This window comes from Camelus dromedarius, chromosome 3 (assembly GCF_036321535.1).
Source record: "Camelus dromedarius isolate mCamDro1 chromosome 3, mCamDro1.pat, whole genome shotgun sequence".
Taxonomy (NCBI): domain Eukaryota; kingdom Metazoa; phylum Chordata; class Mammalia; order Artiodactyla; family Camelidae; genus Camelus; species Camelus dromedarius.
The window spans coordinates 102,349,055-102,365,092 of NC_087438.1; the positions used below are offsets into that span (position 1 = coordinate 102,349,055).

At 38.6% G+C, this 16,038-nt stretch overlaps 1 protein-coding gene across 2 annotated transcripts in view; it reads right to left on the bottom strand.

The window, feature by feature from the left end:
- The window catches only part of PRELID2 (PRELI domain containing 2), a 63,182-nt gene that overhangs the window by 24,498 nt on the left and 22,646 nt on the right, over positions 1-16,038 (bottom strand). The window lies entirely within an intron of this gene.

Below are 16,038 nucleotides of genomic sequence, written 5' to 3' on the forward strand. Positions count from 1 at the left end.
AGAGAAAATATATGGATGCATCATTCTAACTATAAAAACTGCAGAGCATAGAATCTCTAGTCATACCCGACTAATAAGTCCGTGATCAAACTGATAGTCATTATAGTCAATGATGTCTACTTGACCCACAATAAATAAATTTAACTGATTCCAAGTATATATATATATATAGTCTTGTTCCATGCTGCAAAATGTCTTGTTAAAACTGAGTCTGAGACAATTACCAGGGTTATGACCTCAGGTAAATTACTTAGATTCTCTTAACTCAGTACCTCACCTGTAAATTGGGAATAATTACAGTTTCTTCCTTTTACAACTACTGTCAGAATTCAGTGAATTAATACATATAACAGAAACACGAACAGTTCCTGACACACCATAAGGAACTTATTAAATGTTAGCCACTATTACTAAAGAGAGACAGACAGAGACAGAGACAGGAAATAACCCTGAAATGACTTCTTCAATCCTTGATCAGAAAGGGAGGTGAGGCAGATTATATGTGTCATTAAACTATTTAAAGTTCTACCAATATTAATTATCTCCATTTCATAAAACAGAGATTTGAATAACACTTGAGAATGATGTAGAAAGATGGCAGAATAGGAAGCCTCACGCACTCATTCCTCCATGGAGACCCCAACTTAACAACAACATATGGACAAGGCTGCCTTTGGGAGAAGTCCATAAACCAGTTAAGAGACTGCAGCACCCCAGGGAAGTAAAAGGCAAGCAGAGCCACATCAAAGTGAATAGGAAAGTCTGTTGCCATAGCCCCTATCCACCCAGCAAATGGACGCAAGGCCCTCCACCAGAGAAAAACCACAGAAACTCAAGCAGGAAGATGTGAAGGAACAGAGCCACATGTTGCCTGAAAATGCCCAAAATTAAGTAAGGGGCTTGGTAAATTTTTTCCCTTAAAAATGACCAGAGCATAATGTGGGTGTGGGAGATGTTAGGAGATAAGGCTGGACGGACAGATGGAGACCAGACTACAAATGGTCTTTCCAGGGTGAGAAGTTTAGACTTTATCATGAAGGCAAGAAGGACTTCTCATCTAAGGCAACCACGTAACAGGTACAAATTAACAACTACATGTGCATCATTGACTAAAAGGTTTGTTGCCATTCTTCGGGGGAGGGTATAGCTCAGTGCTAGAGTGCATGCTTAGCAATGCACAAGGTCCTGGGTTCAATCCCCAGTACCTTCACTAAAAAATAAAATAAAATTTAAAATTAATTTAAAAATACACAAAGAAACCTACCTACCTCCCCCCACCAAAACAAAAACAGAAAAAGGCTTGTTGCCATTCCTTAATACTTTTAGACAATCTCTTATCCCCCATTTTCAGAACAGTGTTTACACTCAATGACTTCAATGAGTATTTGTTAAATGAATAAATTAATTGTCAAGTTTCTTTACAATCAAAAATATTCAACAACAACAAAAACTTTCCCCCTACCTTCTTACATTTCTATGGAAAAGAAAAGGGAACCACATCTCCTATATGTGTGTTTGGGTGTATGTGTACATGTATATACAAGCATACTCACCAACACTACAAAATATATTGAGAAAATTATGAAACCAGAAAGCTATGATTTTGGTAAAAAGAGTTATTATAGCCTCTTACTTACACATGCTCTCTAATGCTCTAACAGCAGTAGTCTCCACATTTGGGTCATGTACACAGTAAAAGTAAGCCCTCAGAACACCTCTCCCCCCCTCATCTCTCTTCCCTTCTTCCTCCGTCTCTCTCACTCTCTCTTTCTCTCTCTCTCTCTCACACACACACACACACACTCACACTCACACTCACACACACTCACAGAGTTATCCTAGCCAATCTGGCATAAATAGTCTAGGTGAACAGTCAGTCTAGGAAAAGCAGCTTCCACCTCTTAGATTTAAGCCTATTTAAAATGATTTGCTCATGTAAGACTGTATCCTAGTGACACTAATCTTTCCTGTCTTTGTTCCAGATTAGTCAGAGTGGAATTTTACAGTGATCTTAATATTTAGAAATGAAAAGTTGAGCAGTCTCACACCCTTGGGAGAGAAGCACTCTTCAGTCCTCAAGGCAAATGTAGGTGAGGGATTAATAAAAGTCTCGCTTACTTCATACTCTAACGAATATTTCTTTCTGCCACATTTGGGAGAAGTAAGTGCTCAGAATAGCACTCTCAGGCTTTGCCCACATATCAGAGAATAGCAGGGCAGGAAGGCCGGGTCATGCCCTTGCCATGAATGAGATGAGAGTGTATCCTATTATATTTTAAGGCTGCCAGATGAAGGAAATGCTGTACTTTCTCTCAATAACTCCTTGGCAAAGCACATCAGACAGTTTCTTCTTAATACACATAGCTAACCTAAATCCCTTAGGCTAGATAAGCCTTCACTTAAGTTCCTGTGCAAAACACAGCAGCTTACACAACAATATATGGTTCAATTTCAACTCTTTAAAAAAAGAAAGAGAGAGAAAAAGGTAAGATGGATGGATGGACAGATGGACAAATGCACAGAGCTGAAATACAAACAGACCCCCTGGGTATTTGAATTATAGGTGTTAATTATTTATTTTCTTCTTCTTTTACTAATGTTCTGTAATAAATATGTGCTACTTGGCAATCACCAAAAAAATACAAATATATCCTTGAGGGTCATTTTTATATAAATAAAAAGTTATTCTTTAAAAGGTTCTGTGCTACCAACAACCATTTTCAGCAAAAGTACAAGCTAACTTCTGCCTTTCATTTAAAGTCCCATTAAAACACCTCTTGGCTTTCCTTTTCCTACACGATGTAACTCGAGTTCTTTGTGCCTTTTGTCCTAAGACTTTCTCCTGCCCCCAAGCTTTAAGTGTTCCATGTTTCACTCAAAAAAGATAAAGATGATTCAAGTTTTTCTATATCTGTCTTATCTGTTAAGCCTAGAGGTATGATTGCATCGATTTAGGATATTATACACTCAGGGTCACATTTACTCTTCAAAAAGCTGTATAGTAGGCACATGAAAAGATGCTCAACATTGCTATTAGAGAAATGCAAATCAAAACTACAATGAGGTGCCACTTTGCACCAGTCAGAACAACTGCCATCAAAAAGCATACAAACAACAAATGCTGGAGAGGGTGTGGAGAAAAGGGAACCCTCCTACACTGTTAGTGAGACTGTAAACTGGTGCGGCCACTATGGAAAATAGTATGAAGGTTCCTGGAAAAACTAAAAATAAAGCTACCATATGATCCAGCAATCCCACTCCTAGGTATAAATCCAGAAAATACAAAAACTCTAATTCGAAAAGGTACGTGCACCCCAATGTTTACAGCAGCACTATTTATAATAGCAAAGACATGGACGCAACCTAAATGTCAACAGATGAATGAATAAAAAGATGTGAATGAATGAATAAAAAGATATACACACACACACACAAATATTACTCAGCCATTAAAAAAAATAAAGAATGAAATAGTGACATTTGCAGCAACATGGATGCACCTAGAGATTATCATACTAAGTGAAGTAAGTCAGACAGAGAAAGGCAAGTATCATAAGATATCACTTATATGCGGAATCTAAAAAAATGATACAAATGAATTTACAAAACAGAAACAAAATCACAGACATAGAAAACAAACTTATGGTTACCAAAGGGGAAAGAGGGGGAGAGGAAGGGATAAATTAGGAGTTTGGGATTAACAGATACACACTACTATATATAAAACTGATAAACAATAAGGATGTACTGTATAGCGCAGGGAACTACATTCAGTATCTTGGGATAACCCATAATGGAAAAGAATGTGAAAAAGAGTACATATGTGTATATATAACTGAGGCACTTTTCTGTACACCAGAAACATCGTAAATCAACTACACTTCAATTTTTAAAAACTGTATAGTAACAGTGTATATTATGTATCAGACGCTGTATTATCTTCTGAGGTTGTTACTTTTAAAATGTTTTTTCTTTTACATGTGAGGAAACTGGAGAAGAGAAGTAACAACTTGCCCAAGGCCCTACAGCTTGATGCCATGCAGAGTCACACCTACTGCCTCAAAACCCTAGCCATGCTCCTGTCTCAGCGAAGGACACAACCATCACCCTCACCCATGAGATGAGAAAGCTTAGCAACATGTTACATGGTTCCTTTTCTAATCCGAAACCAGGCTGTTTATTTTACTTCCAATGTCCCCCGATAGTCCACGTCATTTTCTCCCGTGCTGCTGCGGCTACTGCCTGGGTTCAGCACGGCACTCTCTCTCTCCAGGACCACCACATCTGCCTCCCAGTGGGGTCCTGGCCTCCAGGGTGGACTCCCCCTAATCCACACAACCCCCACTCAGCTTCCTAAACACACACTGATCTTGTCTCTGTTTTCGAAGGCACAGAGAATAAAGACTGCCTGCTCAGTAGAGGCTCACCCATACTGTTGGCACGTAGCTGTTGTTTGTTCATTTTCATTGCTGCATACCGCTCTATTGCTTGAAAATACTCCAAATTATTTATCCACTCTACTGAAGATGGATATTTAATATGGACTCAGTTTGGGGCTATTATCAGTAGTGCTGTAGAGAAAATATTTATTATGCATCCAGCTACATATGTGCACATGTGCATGAGTGTCTCTAGAGTGTCTAGCGGCTGAATATTTGGGTCATGGGACATGCAGTTTCAACTTTAATTTTTTTAAAAAATGCCAAATATTTTTCTGAATGGTTGTACCTGCATTTTTTTTTCTTCATTGCACCAATTTCAATTGTAATGATTAGCACATGGTAGGGAATCAATAATGAATTAGGAACAGAACGATGGGGAGAAGGAGGGAAGGGAGAGAAGAGATGGGAAGAAGCAAAAGAAGGGGAGACTTATAGTACATCTCAATATTTTTGTCAGGGAAATGGAACCAAATGTCTCAGGAGTACCACCTGCTAGTATCAGAAAGGGGCAGCCTTCACCTGGCTGCAAGGTAAGCCACCACACCATCTGGAAAACGATGCTCAAAGAGGAGACTCACTCTCTCACAGGGTGCCTGTGTCTGAGTCACATCTATCGCTGAGTGCACAGACGGACAGCATTCAACACAGAACACAATGGAATCAGGACAGAGACAGCACAGCTCAAATCTAGGAACACCTCTGTGAAAGGGAATGACAGTTTATACATCAGTCTCTTGCTCTGGGGTCATTTGATGATGTGTTTCCTTCTGGATTGGAGAAAATACAAAAGTTCAGAGAAAACACGGATCAGGAATTAATCCTCAGAGTGCACAGCCACCAAGTCTGAATCCTCCAAACAGCAGTTTCCAGGAAAGCAAAAGCTCTTAATGAGATCCTGTCCTTGAATTATTGACTGGCCGGGTATGGCAAATCTCGCCTAATTGTTTTCACGATGGGAATTTAATTAAAGTGTCTTTGAGGAGGAAAAAAGGTTCCACAGATACGCCTGTTGAGATGACATCCCAGTTCTAATCGTGATGCTGTCAGCATTCTCCTGTAACCACACAGAGGGGTGGTGGCCCAAGGGACAGGCAGGGTCTGCAGGGCCCTCCTGACCTCCTGGGCCCAACACAGCTGCGGAGGAGCCCGGCCCGTGTATGCACTCCAGCACGCCAAAACGTGCCACCCCTCCCACCCCATCCCGCCAAACCCACCTTGAGAACTGTGCTTCCTCAGAGACCCAATTCAATTTACAGGGTTCTCAATAAGTGCTAAGCAGTTTTTAGCCTTAACACAAACATACAGAATTACATATATTTTTATATGTGTTTATATATATTTTTATACAGGATATGGATTAAGCGTGCCAGATGACTTGGACTCATCTCCTCTCTAACACGAAATGGGGACCGGCCCACGTAGGCAAGTTCCTGGAGCCCAGTCTCCTCTGTAAGATGGGGTTAATCACACCTATTTCCAAGACTGTTTCAAAGGCGAATTAAGGTAATATGTGTAGAGCACTCAAGGTAAGCATTCAATAAAGGTTAGTTAATAACAGTAACACTGGTGGTAGTAATAATACTGCTACTTCCTATTACCACCATTACTATTCCCATTTGCAGAAAGAGAAAAACAGCGTCTGAGATGTTAAATGCCCACAGAGGAAATCCAGCTCCAGTAAACTCCAAAATCTCTCTACTTCACTAGCATCCAGGTGGCACTCGATTGCCATAAACCACTTGGCAATGAGTCCCTCCCTCCCCACACCAGCATTCGAAGCCCTCGGAGCTCCAGAACCCCTGTCTTCCCAGCCTTCTCTTCACACTGCCATCACACACCAGCACACTGGCCACAGAGACCAAACACCCCGTCAGCCTCTCCAGCCTCCGCTCCTAAAGCCCATCCCCTCCAAGCTGCTCTCTTTTAACCCATCCCAGGAATCAATGTGTTGCTGTCTAAACAATTAACCATGAGCAGCAGAGGGCAATATGTAAATGGTGGACTCTCAGGACCCCGGCAGCCTAGTGTGAGCATACTTTGTAAGTATACGTTACAGGGTAACTCCATCTCTTAAAACACAGTACTTGAGAATTGATAATCAATAGTAACAGATAATTCTAAATAGCCTATTGTGGTGAAGCACTCTGTATGAAGTCTTTAAAACACACACATTTTAGTTAATTCTCACCATCTATCTTATGAGGTAGATAACACTAACCCCATTTTACAGATGAAAACACTGAAGGTTCAAAGAGGCAAGTTTGCTAAGGTTACACAAAAATAAGTGGCAGGGGCACTTTTTGAATCCACACAGTTAACCTCAGCTCCTACATCACTTCCCACAACCCTGCCATTAGAAAACTGCCAACTCAGTGCCAGTTTACTGACATCCTGAGTGGTGGACAAAGCTTTAAAATACACAACAGTTCATAACTGGCCCAACTGGAGGCCTCCCTTGGGGTAAGAAGCCCACTAGCTCGTGCATCTCATTGAGGCTGGCTTCGAGGATGTGCGATCTCTGGTGTGGCACAGGTTCAGGTATCAGTAGGGCTACACACTTAGTTGAACGCTCTGCTGTCACTGTTTTGAAATTTTTAACCATTTTCAAACAAGGGATTCTGCATTTTCATGTTGCACTGGCTTCTGCAAATTACATAGCTGCTCCTCATCCCATGCTGCCGTATCCTCGAAAGTTTTCTGAGATGTTCAGGAAGACATACTTCAGTTTAACAATACCCAGCAAAAGTGTCAAACCTCTGGAACCCCTAACAATGTGCTCTAAGCAAAAGAACCTTAGATGAGGGTGTAGACCAGCCTATAAAGATACTTTTCACATTGTTATTTATAAAGGCAAATAATGCAATGCCCCATAATGATAACATTTAATAAAACATACTGGAATAATTTTATCCAAAAAATATACTTGGACACCCATTAAAAAGTCATTTAAGAAAAAGTTATTTAAGAATCACATTTAACAAAGAAAGACAGTCCCCAAAGTAATGTAAAGTCAATGTAAAAGTGAGAATACCACATACAGTATGATTCTATGTTTGTAAAAGTGATTTTTCTGCAGAGCGAGTAAGTAAACTGTAGCAGGCACGGTCTGCTCCTTCCATGGAATCCTACTCGGCAATGGGAAAAGAACAAACTCAACTGCTGATACCCAGAAGATGAAGCCTCCAGACACAATACTGAGAAAGAAACAAAAAAGGATACAACAGAGCACACACTATATGATTCCAAAGCACGTGAAGATCAACAAGAGACAAAATTAATCTACAAGGATGGAGGTCAGAGTACTGGTTTCCTCTGGGATAACAGACTAGAAAGAGCACACACCTGAAGAGGGAGTGAATATAGTCTGTTTTCTCTTATATTAATCTTGTAACTGTGAATATGTAATACATGGGGGAAAAAAGAGGAAACATTGTTTTTAAATACGATAATATAGACTATTTGGTTTAAGACTCATCCAAACGAGACCTATGTGAGGGCCAGATGGTTTTCCTACCTTCAGACAGGAGGCTGTTGAGCCGTCCCAGAGCAGAGGGGAGAATCAAACAGAATAAGACAGCAACTACCATCTAAGTTCCTCACAATGCTACAACCCTCTGGGGGTCAGACACAGGTAAATGGAATAGCCCCCACCTCCAGCAGAGAAGATGTCTCAAAATGTAGCTGTGTATGCAAACCAGGAGAAAGAACACAGCTTGTCAGTGTTTGCTTTGTTTTGTTTCATTTTCCATCTCTTTGCTCAGCTACCAACCGTAGCCTTGATTAGAAAAATGGCGATCAACCTAACCTGGCACTGACCCTCGACCTGACAGAGGAGATGGATCCTTACACGAGCTAGACTGTCATCAGGTTCCTGGCTGTCATCTCAAGACCTTTAGGTTGCTCTGCATGACATCAATCCCTGGTTGATAAAACACTGGAATTTTTAATATTCAAACTTTTTATTTACTACAGATGCAAGAAGCAAAGAAAAGAAGGATGGAAGGAAGGGAGGAAAGGAGAGAGGGAGGGAGGGAGGAAGGAAGAAAATTAAACTGGCATCTCTGTTCCATAAGAGATGCAAGAAGAGTTCATCCAAATTTTGCTAAACTTTTCGGCAGGGTGTTTCTGCCAAAGAGTGTTTACTGCTTGCTGGAGAGCCAGATTTTCAACTAGTCATGCTTTATAAGATTAATAAGAACTTTGCACAAAACAGAGTTCCAAAAGGGATGCCAGCTGTTGGTCTGGTTTCCACTAGAACCACAGGATACTGACTAGTTATCAGGGATTTCAAAACTTGGCTGCTCAACAGATTCACCAGGAAAAATGTTAAAATGTTGATTACCAGAGGCCAACCAAGGCCTATAAAACTAGAATCACCACAATGAATCTATTTGTTTAGTCTCTCCCTCCCAAAACCTGCACTAATTCAAACTCAAAACCAAAGGGCAAAGGAGGATGGGAAGGAAAAAAATCAACAAGCACTCACTAAGACACTTCGAAAGTTCGTACTTGTAAACGGCACAGGATGCTGTCTTGGCTAAACACCATTGTTCCCAGTTCAGACAACTTACTCCACTTTACAAAGTTAGTACCTTTAAGGGATCAGGCCACCTTGAAAACAGCATTTATTCACCATTAGTTCCAATAAGAACCTACATTATCTAACGCCTTATACTCTCCAAGTGCAGAGCATTCCCATTTATTATCCTATTAAATCTTCACATCACTCTGTGGGGGAGCTCAGGCCAGCTTTATGGCTTTTCCCAGAGTCAAACGGCACCACACGTAAGTAACCAAGTAGCAGAAACCAGAAGAGAAGCATCTATGTTACTGAAATCAAGATTCCGTCTGCAATGAATTTCCTACCAAGTTCTATCAGACTTTCCCAATTTGCACTTTGTCCCCCTGCCAGCTCCCTCCCTTTTCACTTCCCTCCGCACATCCCCATGTTAGCCCATAAGAAGCCTATCTGCCACTCATTCAACAGCCATGCAGCCTCCTCCTACACAGCCTCCTCGGTGAGCCCAGCCCTGGGCTAGATGCAGGGCTCCAGCAGGATGGAAAAGCAGAAAAGATGCTGATTATATGGACACACATGTATCTTTCAGAGGGCAGTCTTCCTGAGCCAAAAATCGGGCTCCTGCCCAGATGTCACAGTTATAGAAAGGGCCATGTTGCTCCGTGTTCTGTAACTGTTTCATCACCCACTGGAGCACTGGAAATCAAGGTCAGTATGAGCATAGGGAGACCTGTTTGGGGATGAATACAGAGTTTTTATTCAGGCTATTAGATAACTGCACACTCAAGCCCTTTATCATCACGACTGAGGCTTAAAAATAATTCCTAAAGAAAGTGGACAAAGCCAGAATATTCTAATACTTCAGTAAAACCACGTTGGGAAGTCGACTAAAAAGGCCACTGTCAAACACATGGAAGCCACCAAACCGTCAAATTTGTTCCCGGGGAAGAAAAAGATGGAGCAGGGGAAAAACAGATACACAAAGGAAAATGCCCAAAAATCAGGCCCTCAAAACATGTAAATTACGCTATCTGTGATTCACCAATAAATACTCCAGACACGGGCTGTTTTAATCCTGAAACTGAAAAATAAGAAATTCAAAATACCTTATTTAACAGAATGAAGATTATTCACACAAGCAACTTCAATAATAATGAAAAGTTAAACTTATTGAACTAAGAACAGCTGCTCAGCCTATTAATTTAAACTGTGTGTAAAATTTGATTTGGGCTTTTTGGTTTCTTTTCCTGTATTTCAGGAAGGACTTGACTTTGATATTTTATAAACATAGAGTCAACATAACCAATGTTATTAACACACATTCTACTAGAATGAACATCTTTAAATCTCAGAAATAAGGTTTGCAAGCATCAATGGATAATCAGAAGCTGTCAGACATGGAAAGGTGAAGACATCCAGCCATTGAGATGCTCAGCACTGAATATGGGAGAATAGTCTTACTATGCAAAAGCAAGAGAAATCCCCCCACCCCCCGCCAAAAAAAAAAAAAGAAAGAAAAGAAAAGAAAAAGAAAAATTAAAAAAAATACAAAAAATTAAAAATAAACTAAAACAACTTTTAAAAATTAAATTACTTCCCAAACCTAAAGAAGGAATCAGATATCCAAGTACAGGAAGCTCAGAGGGTCCCAAACAGGATGAACCCAAACAGACCCACACTAAGACATATCATAATCAAGATGGCCAGAGTCAAAGATAAAAAATGATCCTAAAGGCAGCAAGAGAAAAACAAAGAGTGAGTTACAAGGGAACTCCCATAAGGCTCTCAGCTGATTTCTCTACACAAACACTACAGGCCTGAAGGGAGTGGCAAGACATATTTAAAGTCCTGAATGAAAGAAAGATGCAGCCTAGGATACTCTATCCAGCAAAGCTATCCTTTAGAATAGAAGGAGAGATACAGAATTTCATAGACAAGCAAAAACTAAAAGAGTTTAGCAAAACTAAACCCATGCTAAAAGAAATATTGACAGGTCTACCCTAAATAGAAAAGAAGCAGGATGCTACAAAAATGAGAAACTCATAACTGGAAAGGTGATATCTATCATGAATTACAAATAGAATAAACACAAAATTGTAAAAGAAGACATCTAAATCATTAAGAGTGGGAGACAGAAGCAAGGAAATATAGAGTATTTTTTTTTCTTTTTTAAATTTTTTGTTCTCTGTAGGATGGGTTTGAGATTATATTACTACCTGTTTAATACAAACAGTTATAGTAATGGGTCAATAGACTTACAGAAAAGAGTAACCACAAGCCAAAAACTCACAAGGGAGTCACAAAAACTGAATAAAATCCAAGACAGTACAAAGAAAACTTATCAAACTACAAAAGCAAGAAGAAAGGAACAAAGAGGAAATATCAAATCAACTGCAAAAGTAAGTTCAAAATGGCAATAAACACACATCTGTCATTAATAACTGTAAATGTTAATGGACTAAATGCTCCAGTCAAAAGACATAGACTGGCAGACTAGATAATAAAGCAGGAACCTTCAATATGCTGCATACAAGAGACCCACTTTAGGGTGAAGGACACACATAGATTAAGAGTGAAAGGATGGAAAAGGATATTCCATGCAAATGGAAAAGCCAAAAAAGCAGGTGTAGCAGTACTGATTTCAGACAAAATAGACTTTAAAACAAAGGCCATAAAGAAAGATAAAGAAGGACATTTTATAATGATTAAAGGAGTAATACAAGATGAGGATATTACACTCATTAATATATATGCACCCAATATAGGAACACCTAAGGACATAAAACAATTACTAACAGAGATAAAGGGGGATATTGATGGGAATACAATCATTGTCAGAGATTTTAACACTACATTACATCACTAGACAGATCTTCCAGACAGAAGATAAATAAAGCAACAGAGAAATTAAATGATACAATAGAAAAACTAGAGTTGGTGGATATTTTCAGAGCATTACACTCCCCAAAAATAGGATATGCATTCTTTTCAAGTGCACATGGAACATTTTCTAGGACTGATCATGTACTTGGCACAAAAGAAGCCTCAACAATTTTAAGAAGATAGAAATCATGTCAAGCATCTTTATTGACCATAATGCCATGAAACTAGAAATCAACTACAGGGAAACAAAGGAGAAAAAAAGGAAAGCATGGAGATTAAACAACATGCTATTAAAAAACCAATGGGTCAATGAGGAAATCAAAGTTGAAATTAAAAAATACTTTGAGACAAATGAAAATGAAAACCCAACTACACAAAATTTATGGGACACAGCAAAGGCAGTGCTAAGAGGGAAGTCTATAGCGACACAGGCCTTCCTCAAAAAAGAAGAACAATCTTAAATAAACAATTTAACACACCAGCTAAAAGAATTAGAAAAAGAAGAGCAAAAAACCCCAAAAGGCAGCAGAAGGAAGCAAATAATAAATATCAGGGAGGAAATAAATAAATTAAAGATTAAAAAAACAACAGATAAAATCAATCAAACAAAAAGCTGTTTTTTTGAAAAAGTAAATAAAATCGACAAACCTCTGGCCAAACTCACAAAGAAGAAAAAAGAGAGAGCACACATTAGCAAAATAAGAAAGGAAAATGGAGAAATTACAACAAATAAAATAGAAATACAGAATATCATACAAAAATATTATGAAAAACTATATGGAACCAAACTGGATAACCTAGAGGAGATGGACAAGTTTCTGGAAACACACAGTCCACCAAGACTGAATCAAGGAGAAACTGACCACTTGAACAAACCGATCACTAGAAATGAAATCGAATTAGCAATAAAAAACCTCCCTACAAATAAAAGTCCAAGACTGGACGGCTTCACCAGGGAATTCTACCAAACATACAAAGAACTCATATCAGTCCTTCTTAAACTCTTCCAGAAGATTGAAAAGGAGGGAATACTCCCAAACTCATTCTATGAAGCCACCATCACCCTGCTACCAAAACCAGACAAAGACACTACCAAAAAAGAGAATTATAGGCCAATATCACTAATGAACATAGAGGCAAAACTCCTCACCAAAATATTAGCAAATAGAATCCAACAGCACATAAAAAAGATTATACATCATGACCAAGTGGGGTTCATCCCAGGGACACAAGGGTGGTTCAACATATGCAAATCAATGTAATACATCACACCAACAAGAGAAAGGACAAAAATCACATGACCATCTCAACAGATGGCAGAGAAAGCATTTGATACAATTCAACACCCATTTATGTTAAAAACTCTCACCAATGTGGGTATAGAGGGAACATATCTCAACATAATAAAAGCTATGTATGACAAACCTACAGCCAGCATAGTACCCAACAGTGAAAAACTCAAAAGCTTCCCACTAAAATCTGGGACAAGACAAGGATGCCCACTATCACCACTCCTATTCAACATTGTCTTGGAAGTTCTAGCCACAGCAATCAGGCACGAGGGAGAAATAAAAGGGATCCAAATTGGAAAAGAAGAGGTAAAAGTGTCACTATATGCTGATGACATGATACTATACATAGAAAACCCTAAAAGGTCCACACAAAAACTACTAGAGCTGATCGAAGAATTCAGCAAGGTAGCAGGTTACAAGATTAACGTTCAAAAATCAGTTGCATTTCTTTATACTAACAATGAGTCAACAGAAAAAGAAAGCAAAGAAACAATCCCCTTTAAAATAGCACCCAAAGTAATAAAATACCTAGGAATAAATCTAACCAAGGAGGTGAAAGAATTATACACAGAAAACTATAAACCATTGATGAAGGAAATTAAAGAAGACTTTAAAAAATGGAAAGATATCCCATGCTCCTGGATTGGAAGAATCAGTATTGTTAAAAATGGTCACACTGCCCAAGACAATCTACAGATTTAATGCAATGCCTATCAAATTACCCAGGACATATTTCACAGAACTAGAACAAATCATAATACAATTTATATGGAATCACAAAAGACCTAGAATTGCCAAAGCATTACTGAAGAGAAAGAAAGAGGCTGGAGGAATAACTCTCCCAGACTGCAGACAATACTATAGAGCTACAGTCATCAAGACAGCATGGTATTGGTATAAAAACAGACATATAGACCAACGGAACAGAATAGAGAGCCCAGAAATGAACCCACAAACTTTTGGTCAACTAATCTTCGACAAAGGAGGCAAGAATATACAATGGAATAAAGACCATCTCTTCAGCAAATGGTGTTGGGAAAACTGGACAGCAGCATGTAAATCAATGAAGCTAGAACATTCCCTTACACCATACACAAAAATAAACACAAAATGGATCAAAGACTTAAACATAAGACAAGATACAATAAACCTCCCAGAAGAAAATATGGGCAAAACATTATCTGACATACATCTTAAAAATGTTCTCCTAGGACAGTCTACCCAAGCAATAAAAATAAAAGCAAGAATAAACAAATGGGACCTAATTAAACTTACAAGCTTCTGCAAAGCAAGGAAACCATAAATTAAACAAAATGACAACCTATGGAATGGGAGAAAAATTTTGTAAACGAAACCGACAAAAGCTTGATCTCCAGAATATATAAGCAGCTCATATAACTTAATAAGAAAAAAGCAAACAACCCAATCCAAAAATGGGCACAAGACCTAAACAAGCAATTCCCCAAGGAAGAAATACAAATGATCAATAGGCACATGAAAAAAAATGCTCAGTATCACTAATTATCAGAGAAACGTAAATCAAGACTACAATGAGGTATCACCTCACACCAGTCAGAATGGCCATCATGAAAAAGTCCACAAATGACAAATGCTGGAGAGGCTGTGGAGAAAGGGGAACCCCCTCCTACACTGCTGGTGGGAATGCAGTTTGGTGCAGCCACTGTGGAAAACAGTATGGAGATTCCTCAAAAGACTAGGAATAGACTTATCGTATGATCCAGGAATCCTGCTCCTGGGCATATATCCAGAAGGAACCTTAATTCAAAATGACACCTGCACCCCAATGTTCATAGCAGCACTATTTACAATAGCCAAGACATGGAGACAGCCTAAATGTCCATCAACAGATGAGTGGATAAGGAAGATGTGGTATATTTATACAGTGGAATACTATTCAGCCATAAAAACCGACAACATAACACCATTTGCAGCAACTTGGATGCTCCTGGAGAATGTCATTCTAAGTGAAGTAAGCCATAAAGAGAAAGAAAAATACCATATGAGATTGCTCATATGTGGAATCTAAAAAACAAAAACAAAAACAAACAAACAAACAAACAAAAACAAAGCATAAATACAAGACAGAAATAGACTCATAGACAGAGAATACAGACTTGTGGTTACCAGACGGGCGGAGGGTGGGAAGGGATAGACTGGGATTTCAAAACTGTAGAATAGATAAACAAGATTACACTGTACAGCACAGTGAAATATACACAAAATGTTATGATAACTCACTGAGAAAAAAATGTGACAATGAGTTTGTATATGTCCATGAATGACTGAAAAATTGTGTTGAACACTGGAATTTGACACAACATTGTAAAATGATTATAAATTGATAAAAAATGTTAAAAAATAAAAAAATAAATAAAATAAAGCAAAAAACCCCCATAAATACAAAATAGAAACAGACTCATAGACATAGAATAAAAACGTGTGGTTGCCAAGGGGGCAGGAGGGTGGGAAGGGACAGACTGGGATTTCAAAATGTAGAACAGATAAACAAGGTTATACTGTATAGCACAGGGAAATATATACAAGATCTTGTGGTAGCTCACAGTGAAAAAAATGTGGCAATGAATATACGTATTCCCTTCATGTATAACTGAGAAGTTGTGCTCTACACTGGAATATGACACAACATTGTAAAATGACAATTATTTAATTTAAAAAGTTTTAAAAAAAGAAATAATTGGCAAATAAAAAAAGAAAAAATTAAATTAAAAGATTTTTTAAAGATAAACAAATCCAAAAAATTAAGTTAAATGAAAAAAGCAAGAGAAACCCAGCCGTGCAACAAGACCAGAATGGTCTCCACTGACGGTGGTAACTCAAATCTTGCTTCAAGATCACAGAAAAGTTTTCACTAACCACCAAA